This window comes from Lactuca sativa, chromosome 8 (genome assembly GCF_002870075.4).
Source record: "Lactuca sativa cultivar Salinas chromosome 8, Lsat_Salinas_v11, whole genome shotgun sequence".
NCBI lineage: Eukaryota > Viridiplantae > Streptophyta > Magnoliopsida > Asterales > Asteraceae > Lactuca > Lactuca sativa.
Window position 1 is genome coordinate 210,268,854 of NC_056630.2, and position 11,505 is coordinate 210,280,358.

Genomic DNA, 11,505 nt, shown 5'->3' on the forward strand with positions numbered 1-11,505 from the left:
TGGGATGGGTGTGCGACCACACACACACCTGTGTGTGGCCGTACACTCAAGTATGCAGCTGTACACTCCATATGATGGAGTGTTTGACCCGAATTTGCTTGATATGCATCGAGTTATCCCATTTCTAGGCTCCTACCTTAATTGTACTAGGTTTAGAACACTCAAATAGACCCTAAACACTGCTAATAGGTAGCAAAACGGGTCTAACTTTGATTGAATTGATTTATTATACATGATAGAAATTTCGGGTTATCACATCTCAGGATCGCAGGCCAGCACCAGCTTGATTGTACACACCAGAGAAAGAGTTACGAGGATCCTGGATTATTAATGGAGTCGTGTTTTGTAAATTTACGGTGTTACAAATATATCAAAATGAAAGACTTCAAAATTTGGAGAAGTATTTTAAGAGGACCAATTCGTATCACTACAACACTTGAAGATGAAACAGTTGTTGAGAAACCGATTGAGCATTACACCGATGAAGACTTCGAAAAGATTGAAGAGCAAGAAAGAGCACTGGCTACCCTCACAATGGCACTGTCCCCTGAGATTGCACAAGGATTCAGAGAATACACTTCAGCATAGGCTCTGTGGGAAGCTTCAATTGAAGTATATGAAGGGAATGAGGATATGGAACAAAGCCGTCAAGACATGATGAGACAGAAGTTCAATATGTTTAATCATATTATTGGAGAATCTTTGGAAGTTCAATTGCAACGCTTTATCACACTCACCACTGAAATGAGTTCTGCTGAGGTTTCAGTGCCAAGATCAAAAGTCAACAAGAAGTTGCTTAATTCTCTCCCAAAGACATGTGATGTGAATGTTGTTGTCATTAAGAAAACCAAGAATCTCAATTTACTTAGTTTGGTTGAACTCATGGCCATTATTAAAGCTTGTGATTTGGATGACAAACAAAGAGAGATCAACCATGTTAACTTATATTCTTCTGCCAATCTCGGGATTCAATCAAACAATGCTTTCTCATCCTTTACTATTCCTCAATTTCCACCTTGTTCTACTCCTCAGTCATCTTTTGCTGCTCAATCATCATTTGCTGTTCCCCAATCTTATCACCAAGTTGCTTCATCTTCAAAGACAAGTGCTCCAGTTTCTGCTCAAATTTATGTTTCCAAATAAAATAAAGAAAACCTGGCTCTTGCAACTGGTTTGGCTAAATGTTATAATGCCTTTGTGGCTGGTGAACTGCCCCCTCAATTGTCATTTGCTGATTTAGACCAAATCCATCCAGAAGATGTTGAAGAGATGGACATAACATGGCAAATTGCCATGCCAGTGTTCATAGCTAAACAATTCTCCAAAAGGACAGACAAAAATAACTGGGGAATGAATGCAAAAAAGAAAGTTGGGTTCAACAAAGGCGAACTCCGCTGCTTCAATTTCCATGAACCAGGTCATTTTGCTAGAGAATGTCCCAAGCCTGATAGGAGAGAGAAAAATGAAAGAACAATGGTGACGGTAAATAACAACAAGGAAGCCACCATTAACAATTAGACCGCAAATCTTGCGATGGTGGGTCAATCATTTGACTGGGAGGATCATATTCAAGCTCTGAATATTTTAGGACCTGAAAATGCTCATCTCGCCCAAATCAATGATGTTGCTGAAGGAGAAGCTGAAACAGACCCAGAAGCAGAAATGATGGAACTCCAATTCGCATTCATGTTTCAAACCACATAGGAGCTTGCAAAATCGGAGGTTAGTGAAATTGCTTGTTCCCAATCTTGTATTAAGACTGTTAAGTTTTTGCATGATCAAATTGAGCTGATTAAAAGAGAAAATGAGGATCTAAAATATGAGAGATATACTATTAGAAAAGAAGAAAAACCATTAAAAGAAAAATTAGAGGCCAAAACTAAGGACTTCAGGAAATTGCAAGAAGATTACAACAAAAAGTGTGTAAACTATGATCACATTAAACACAAACTTGCTGTTGTAACTGCAGAACATGACACATTGAAAATTCGTTTTAAAAATGCCGATTTTAATTTTAAGAAGTTCGATGTGTCAAGTGAAAATGTTGCAAAAATAATTGAAGAACAAATGCAGTGGAGAGACCAAAAGCAAGTAGGAATAGGATATGAAAGTGTCCCTCCTCCATTTAGTCAAAACTATATTCCTACTCCTTTGTCCCAGGAAGAAATTCATAGAGAACCATACATGATTTATGGTAAACCAGCTGCTGAACAGCCAACAGGTTCTAGTTCTAGGGTTTTGGACACTAACATTTCTACTTCGAATGCAGATGTGTAAGTAAACCAGGGAAAGCAAGGAGATGAGAAGTTCGAGTCTAATAAATTGGTGTCTAATTTTGGTGTTTCCATTTGTGATGAGTCTGTGTCTAATGTTAAGGTTGATGTTTTCATTGCTGTTTACGGCCATTAGTGTGTCCAAGTTGTACCCGATGTTTTTGTGATATAAACGTGTGCAATGCTTGGTTCAATCTTCTTCTACTCCATTCTTTCACTGTTTGATTGTCAGATTGCTTGATCACTGGTTAAGATCCTTGTTTCTACGACCTTACACAATGCATGCACAAAATTTTCTATTGGCAACACTTTCCGGTTATCGCTAAAAGGCGTTATCATATGTGCTGTCAAACTCCTTGTTCACTAAGGCTACATTTTTTTGTTTGAGATTTTTTATTCCTAGTTTTTAGAGTTATATTAGGAGTCTTATCTAGTCTGTTACATATAGTTTTGGGGAAATATAATAATAGGATGGTGGTGGAGAACCGAAATCCTTATGGATCGTGTAAGGTCACTTTCTGAACTGATATTTCCACCATATGCTTGGGTTATAGGAAATCTAACCTAGAATAATCTAAAATGAAACTTGTGTATCTAGGCATAGAAACACAAGCCAAATTGTCAGACAAATTCTGTGTTTGTTGTAGAAGAAGAAGAGTTGAGAAGGGTTCTCTACGGCTCCAAAGAGGAGCCATATATATGTATGATCGATTAGAGTTAAATTAGTTAGCAAAATTACAAATTTAATGGCTTAATCGTTGGTTCTCAAACCTGACAAGATTTTTTAATCTTCCCATATTCATAAATTAGAATTTGGTTTTTCCGTAATGAAACTAATTCAAATTTTCGAAGACCTTTCGGGGCTCTACCCCTTGGAGCTTGCTACGGGTGTTGCCCCTAAGACCCTGTAAGGGGGCGCGACCCCCTTGACCCCACCAGTTGTCGTATCAGCTTATAATTCAATCTTATATATGCATACACTTCATATTCACCGAACATATAATTTATAGTATAAATAATAAGCCCTATTAGTTCATATGTTAATTTCATTTACCCAAAATGTCTAGTGACACTTAAATCACCAACACATAGCGATGTTATCTTTATTTTATCTCTTTTTCCTGTTTCATATAGAACTGTTAGCCATTGTAAATAAGGGGTGAAATTGGTACGATATCAATATACATATATATATATATATATATATATATATATATATATATATATATATATATATATATATATATATATATAACATGTACCGTACCAACTATAATTAGTATAAAAGATTTGTTACCAATATCGTACCAAGTATAATTGATACCAATATATTTGGCTACCAACAAGTTTGGCTAATACAAAAGGGTAGTGGTATATATCAATTTATTTAATTTTCTATTTTAAGATTTAAAAATAAACAAAACCATTAAGTAATTTTGACGTAAGTAAAGAAATTAGTTGCCTAGTTCTTTTAATTCACAAAAGAATTCTATTAAAGGAACGCGAAATTAAAGTTTTAATTTTGTGTTTTAACGTGGTAATAACTATTGACTTAAATAATGTTCTTAAAACTGTTGACTATTAAATATATTAGTTACCAATGTTTTTAATTCGATTGGTAACATGTTGGCTGGTTTTCCATAATACAATTTTAAAAGTCCTAATTGTAACCCATTTAATTAAAAGAGTTCAAATTATAGTTTTTTTTTTTTTTTTTTTTTTTTTTTTTTTTTTTTTCACTTTGTATGGTTGTGTTCTTATGGTTGTTTTATTGTGCTTTCCCACATTAATTAATAGTTGATTTATTTTATAACATTTCGATCGGTTGAATTTTTCTAACCAGAAACCCGCAACGAAGACAATCCCATAAGACCCGTGTAGAAGAGTGAGAAATTTCTTTTAAGATGCATAAGTTCTTGAAGAACACGATTGCCAAGTAGATTTCTAGAGATGGGATAGAAGACTTGTAGTTTCAGTCTTTCAGAAGGGTTCGCAGCAGCATGCATAGAAGATTACCATGTGCTGGAAAGGACGAGCCTTACGTGGCTTTGCTCATCAAGATATATGCTACTTTTCAGCATATTCAATTGTAAACAAATCTTTAATAGAAACAAATCTAAAATAAAAATAAACAAACGCGTATAGCTCGGATAGAAGACTAATCATTGGAGCAAGCAATTATACGTCGAAGGTATCTTTATCCTCACACATCAAAATTAGCAAAATTATTAAAAAAGTTGGTTCATATATACTTCCTCCGTCATGGGAACAAGTTCCCTATATATTTTTTAATTAACTGAAACTAATTAGTCCGTTTTCCAGCTTACAAGGAGGCTTCCTTGTAAAAGATGGGATTCAAGTTTTGGCAGATCCAACCATAGATTATAAAATAATCATCTCTATATAACTGAAAATGATTACATAAGAGAGTGCCTAATGCTTGACGAAATTCAACTATTTCATTTTACTAAGATAAAACTGAAAAATAAAATCACAAATTAAGAATGTTGCACAAGTGAAAATCTGGTATTCATTTTAAGACACATATACCAAAAGCTCATCATAGACCCTACATTGGTACTCGATTTGCAATTGCCGACTCCATGTCATGTCATGCAAGTCGGTGTGGAGAGCAATTGGAAATGGGCGACATATTACGTACCGACTTTAAGTCATATGAAATGTCGCATAAAATTTCGAGACATAAATTACTCTTATCAGTTTTGTCGTTTCTAGTTATTGGTAATTTGAAGCTGCGTACTTTTAGCGATCTTTGTCTTTTTGCCATAGTATGAAGATATGTAATCTTTGTTTCCGTTGGTTGTTAATTAGATAAGGAGTGACTCTTTCAAAATGAAAGAGTCATGGTTCAAGTCATACTAGAAATAATGTTTAAGATTATATTAGGAATAGGATAATTTATTGTTTCAATACAAAAATTGTTTTAGTTAGTATTCACTATTCAGGGTATTGATATCTCGATGATTATGCAAGCTCATGACATCTTGATTTTCATCATCGCAACAAGTGGTCATACTTTCATTGGTATTTACAGATCGATTTCAGGGTTAGTATAGCGACATGCTATGTGTTCAAAACTGACATTTGTTGGGATGAATTACTAGGTCTCACAAAGCTTCACTTTCCGTATGACCCATGCAATTGTGGATCTAGAATCCCAATGCTCTACCCGTCACAAATATTTCTGCATATGAATTACAATAACAAATAATGTATATATAATCTCTCTTTTACATTACAAAAATCTGTAAAAGATTTCAAGATATACATGTGTTTACCCAAACGTGCATGGGTATTATAGTTAAGTTTACCACCGATTCTACAGGAATTAAAAAAAAAAAAGAAAAAAAATTCGAGAAAAAACTATCATGAAGTTTCCAACAGGTTGGTAAGCTTGACAAATTCATCTTCTTTGCAGGAGATGGTTAGACCTCCCATTGGGTGGTCAAACCCAAATTCTTCCTCCGATTGACGCAAAAAAACTTGAAACATCGGTTGATCCAAGTAAGATATTGGGACAACAAACCGCCTCTTCTGGGTTTCACCAACGTACACTGCAAGATGACCTTTTGGCACATCATTTTGATAACTTGTGTCACGAAGAGAGATCGATCTGCCAAAGCATTTTACATTGGAAACTAAAGAAGGCAATCGAATAAGACCCATGTGTAGAAGATTAATTGGAGGAAAACGAGTGTATATGTAGTTTCTTTTTGAAATCGGATAGGAATGTGGAGCTGTGCTTTAGACGATTTGAAACATATATTTATAGCTTTGTTAATCAACTTCTTTTCCAAGAAAATGCCATATTATAAAAAATACAGTATGTATTCATTTATGAGTTTGAGCAACTGTAGTCGAGGTTTATTTACCCGCACATGAAATTGAAAATTAAATATGTGTCATTTCTCAAAAAGGAATTTGTATTTTATTAAACAATTCCAAATAAAGCTCATATTACTTGGTATGGAGGAATCATTTCATAATATAAAAACGAGATATAATTAATTGTAGTTGGTGATATTTGCAGCAGAGTTTTCAGAAGGTCACATGCCAGGACTACTAAGCCGTAGGCCTAATTTTTAAGATGAATAATTGCCTGGCAATAGATTGGAGTTTGGAGGTGGATGGAATATATATATATATATATATATATATATATATATATATATATATATATATATATATATATATATATATATATATATATATATATATATATATATATATATATATATATATATATATATATATATATATATATATATATATATATATATATTCCATCCACCTCCAAACTCCAATTGTTTGATCAAATACATAAACTAAATTACCACGTTATATTCATATATGAATTTGTTTTCTCGCTTGAATCAGTATATGATTATTAAAATAAAAAAACGAATATGCAAGTCTAAATGTTATTCATATGTGAATAATATATAAAAATTATATATATTTGTGAAAACACATTGTAATATTCATATGTGAATATACTGTGTAATATTCATAGGTGAATATATCATCTAATATTCATAAGTGAATATACTATGTATTATTCAAATGTGATATACCATGTAATACTATGTAATATTCAGATATGAAAATATTATCTAATATTCATAAGTGTATATATCATCTAATATTCACAAGTGAATATACTATATAATATTCACAAGTGAATGAATCGTCTAATATTTAAATATGAATATACTATGTTTAGTATATGCTATATTCATATATGAATGATACTTAAAATGTAAAAAAAAATTAATCATAGTTTTTATTCATAAGTGAATAACGAATGTACTGTAGAAAAAAACTTGATTCATTTTTATTCACATATGAATAACGATAGCTGAAAATATAAAAAAAAAATTATTTTATTTTAAAACTATATCAATATGGATGTCTATTTGTAGAGAATAAAAAATAATGAATTTTGGTATATTTAAAATAAGTTTTCGATAAAATTAGCTTCTTCAAAATTAAGAAAAACGAAAAAAACTATGTTTTTGTATATATTAAGGTAATGATTAGCATAGTTTAAGAAATATGTTTTGTTGGAAAATACATGTCTATTTTTTTTCCATTTCCGCTGGTACGAAGAAAGCTTTTGCGGCAAAAATAAATGAGTGACTGAGAATGATTGCCCCACTCTTAACTTTTTTTTTTCTCAATTGAACTCTCCCCTATATATATATATATATATATATATATATATATATATATATATATATATATATATATATATATATATATATATATATATATATATATATATATATATATATACACACACACTAAATAAACCACTTCACACAGTTTCCATGGTTCTATTCCCATTCATGAATAATGTAAGGTGTTAGAGAATGTTAAGCAAGTCAATTCTAGAAGGATGTTCAAACCGACAGATTAATCTATTAGAAATTAGGATCAATCTTTTGGCGTAAACCTTTCCTCCGATCTTAGATTTTACTACGCTATCTTTGGCGCATAGCTAAGTTAAAACTTATAAGCATATTTCTTTTCTTTTATATATATATATATATATATATATATATATATATATATATATATATATATATATATATATATATATATATATATATATATATATATATATATATATATATATATATATATATATATATCCTCCTAATAAATGAAAATAATTTTGCCACATATCATTCTCTAATGCATTATGCCACATGTCATTTTGTCATAATTTTGAGATATTTATTTTCCATTTGTCATTTATTCTATTTTTTATTTTTCAATATATCATTTATTTAGTTTCTACAAATAAAAGATATCATAATAACTATATTAATTTTAAATTTTAAATTTCAAACTTCAATTTAAATTTTAAATAAATTACAGTTTAAACCTTTGTATTTAACATATTGTTATAACTAACATGTTTATTACACGGTCTGATAACTAAACACATAAATTTAATTTATTTTTTTGCATGTTTTTTTTCTGATAAGTTTTACGTATTTCAAATTTTACGTTTAATTGTTTGTATTTAACATTTTGTTTTAATAAACCCGTATAATATACGGGTTTCACAACTAGTATATATATATATATATATATATATATATATATATATATATATATATATATATATATATATATATATATATATATATTATTTGAGAACCTAATATATAAGCTATTTGGGATAGTTGTTCAGAGTCCGTTGATTTTGAAGGCTCTAGGATAAAAAGTAAGAAATAGACCCTTAATATAAGAAAAATGATTCGTTAAAAATCATATCAAAAGGGATGGTGCTTGAGGTTCGAACCCTGGTCATTTCATGATGGAGCCTACAACATGTAAGTCTTTTAACCGGCTAAGTTCCAAGATAGTAAGTTGAAGTCTTAAGTAAACGTGTGTGTTTATATATATATATATATATATATATATATATATATATATATATATATATATATATATATATATATATATATATATATATATATATATATATATATATATATATATATATATATATATATGAAACGATTTAGTTAAAAGTTAGAAGCAAGGGAGCAGATGAGAATCACACCCTAGGCGTTTGGGAAGAGATATAAAAAGACGCCTCATGGAGCTAGCTGAACTACAAATACTTTGTTATGTTTTTTTTACGTAAAATGAAATATAATATATAATAATGGTATACATTGGCTAAAAACTGAGCCCTATTTTTTCGGGCCATGTGCGGTTGCACACGTTGCACGCCCTTAGGGTCGGGCCTGGTTGTACATTATAAACTTTTACTATCTTTTCCACAAGTTACTAATTACACATTATAATAAACATTTTTTAAAACTTTCTACCCTCGTATAGTCACAAAAAATGAGAAATAAATAATAACCACAACTTTCGCAGATGACCATATGCAAAAATCTTTGTTATCTCTGTTTTTTTTTTTTTGTCAAAACAACATTGTTTTGGCCATTGGATGCGAAATATAGATAGATTTTCATAGATTACACTTGGGAAAATCTAGTTTTTTGTCTAACTTTGAACCTCAGTAACTCTTTCAATACAAACTCCATTTAGGGTGCATTTTTCTTCATTATGTTCAATTTAGTAAGGGCTATCAATGGACATATCATATTTCAACTTTAGGTGACAGGAAGACATAATTTTTTAGGTACAAAATAGGCTCTCTAGTTAAAAATATGAAAAAAGACCCAACTTTAATCTTCATAACTCTTTCATATGAAGTCCGAAGTCTGTTTGGGGTATCATACATTCCTCTAACAAATTGGGAAATGTGGGCTATCACACAATTCCACAAAAGAGGTAGCAAGCCAGACTTTTGCATGTGAGAAATTTCTAATTTTGTACTCACCAAATCAAACAAGTAAGGGATCTCAAGTCATGTGATCTCTCAATTAAACATAATCCTAATATGAATGCATAAAAAGGATGTCTCAAACTATTTCCAAAACATGCTTGTATTTTTGTCAAAAAAATAAATATTTGAGAAAGAGTGGAACATACCAAAAATCCAACCATAAAATTTTTAAAAATCAAAGTATATGATTTACTAAAAAGTTTCATTCATCATCATTAGCAAACCATAAAATTATCTTTTAAGTCACATCAACGTAATCACAACAAAAATGCGGAAGCTGAGTTTTATTTTGAAACCCATAAGTAACATAGAATGGATAAACTAGATGTCATGCTCCTCCGAGAATGTTCAGATATCTCAGTTAAGCCAACTTCTTTCCTTTAAGCCAGAAAGGACCAACAACTAAAAACATGAAATAGAAATTGTAAGCATAATGCTTAGATACATATCATATGCATGTCTCATCATACACATACATCAAATAATGATCACATATAACTGAACATAAAACACATGCCAACACACATAACCCCAGTCAACTAGATTCCATACGAGAGGTCTATCTATAGTCGACCAAATATTGTCTACTTCCCTTTGATAGGTCTATCATGGAAATATTGACCACTTCACTCTGATAGGTTTATAATGGTCATGAATCCTTTTAATCCTACTAGATTCCTTATGAGAGATCTATTTATAGTTAGTTGGCGTATAACACAAAATCCACATAATAAGTAAGTTTATGAAAACTCACTTGAATTGAAAATATATGAAAGCCAGAACTCAAGCTAGTAGCATCATTTCTTCCTCAAATAACTACACAATACATAACCCTAATTTAATAATTAAGGTAAAAACATTTGTCTACACTTCCTTATCAAGTATATGTCAAAATAAAGCTATTTTATGGACAAAAGTCCGTTTTGCTCTTCCAAGACCCAAACCTAACACAGTTGACCAAAAGTCAAACTTGGTAAAAAAGTCAACTGTCCACATCGTCATGCAACCATCACCCTAGGTTCGCGGCGCTAACAGCTAGTCAAAAAATAACCGCGATTAGCTTTAGAAGTCGCGGCGTTATTAGCTTTATATTGCGACATGATTTTGACATTTCAGCAAATTTCAACCCAAGGTCTTAATCTTTTAAGATCCAAGCTTCAAGCCTCCAGATTAAGCAAAAATGAAGTCTTAATGGATAAACTTTCCAACTTCATCCATTTGCATGTCCTTAACCCCATAAATCAAAGTCTAGTTCAAAATAAGACTAAAGAGGTCTTAAACTCATACGTGGATCAAACAACAAGATGAACCTCTCATCTTCTTACCACAAAGAGTCTAGATTCCAGAATCCATAAGAATACAACTTTTAAGACTAGAGTTCTTCAAACTCCAACCAAACAACAACCAAGAGATAAAAACATACATAAAACCAAAGATCTAGACCTAATAACTCACAAATGTTCAAACTTAAAGACTTACAATGGTCCAAAAGGTACTCAAGAGGTTGGATATGGCTTGTTTAATGCTTTCTTGGTTCAAAAATACAATTTTTTCTCCTTCAAAGTGCATCAACAAGCAAAAGAGGCTCAAAAGTTGATTAGAAATGGTAGAGAGACAATATGGAGGCTAGGGTTTGCTCCCAACGACCTATGTGATGTTATTGAGGTTGTAAATGATCTAAAATACAAATATGGTTCCTTTAAATATAGGATTAAAACCTGAAAAAAGTAGGTTTAGCCTGCCCAAGATTCGTGCCGTGAATCCCTAAGGGTCATGTTGTGATTGGCTTGGTCCAGCAAGGCCCAATCCGCTTAATCCCAAAAAGTTTTCATCCCC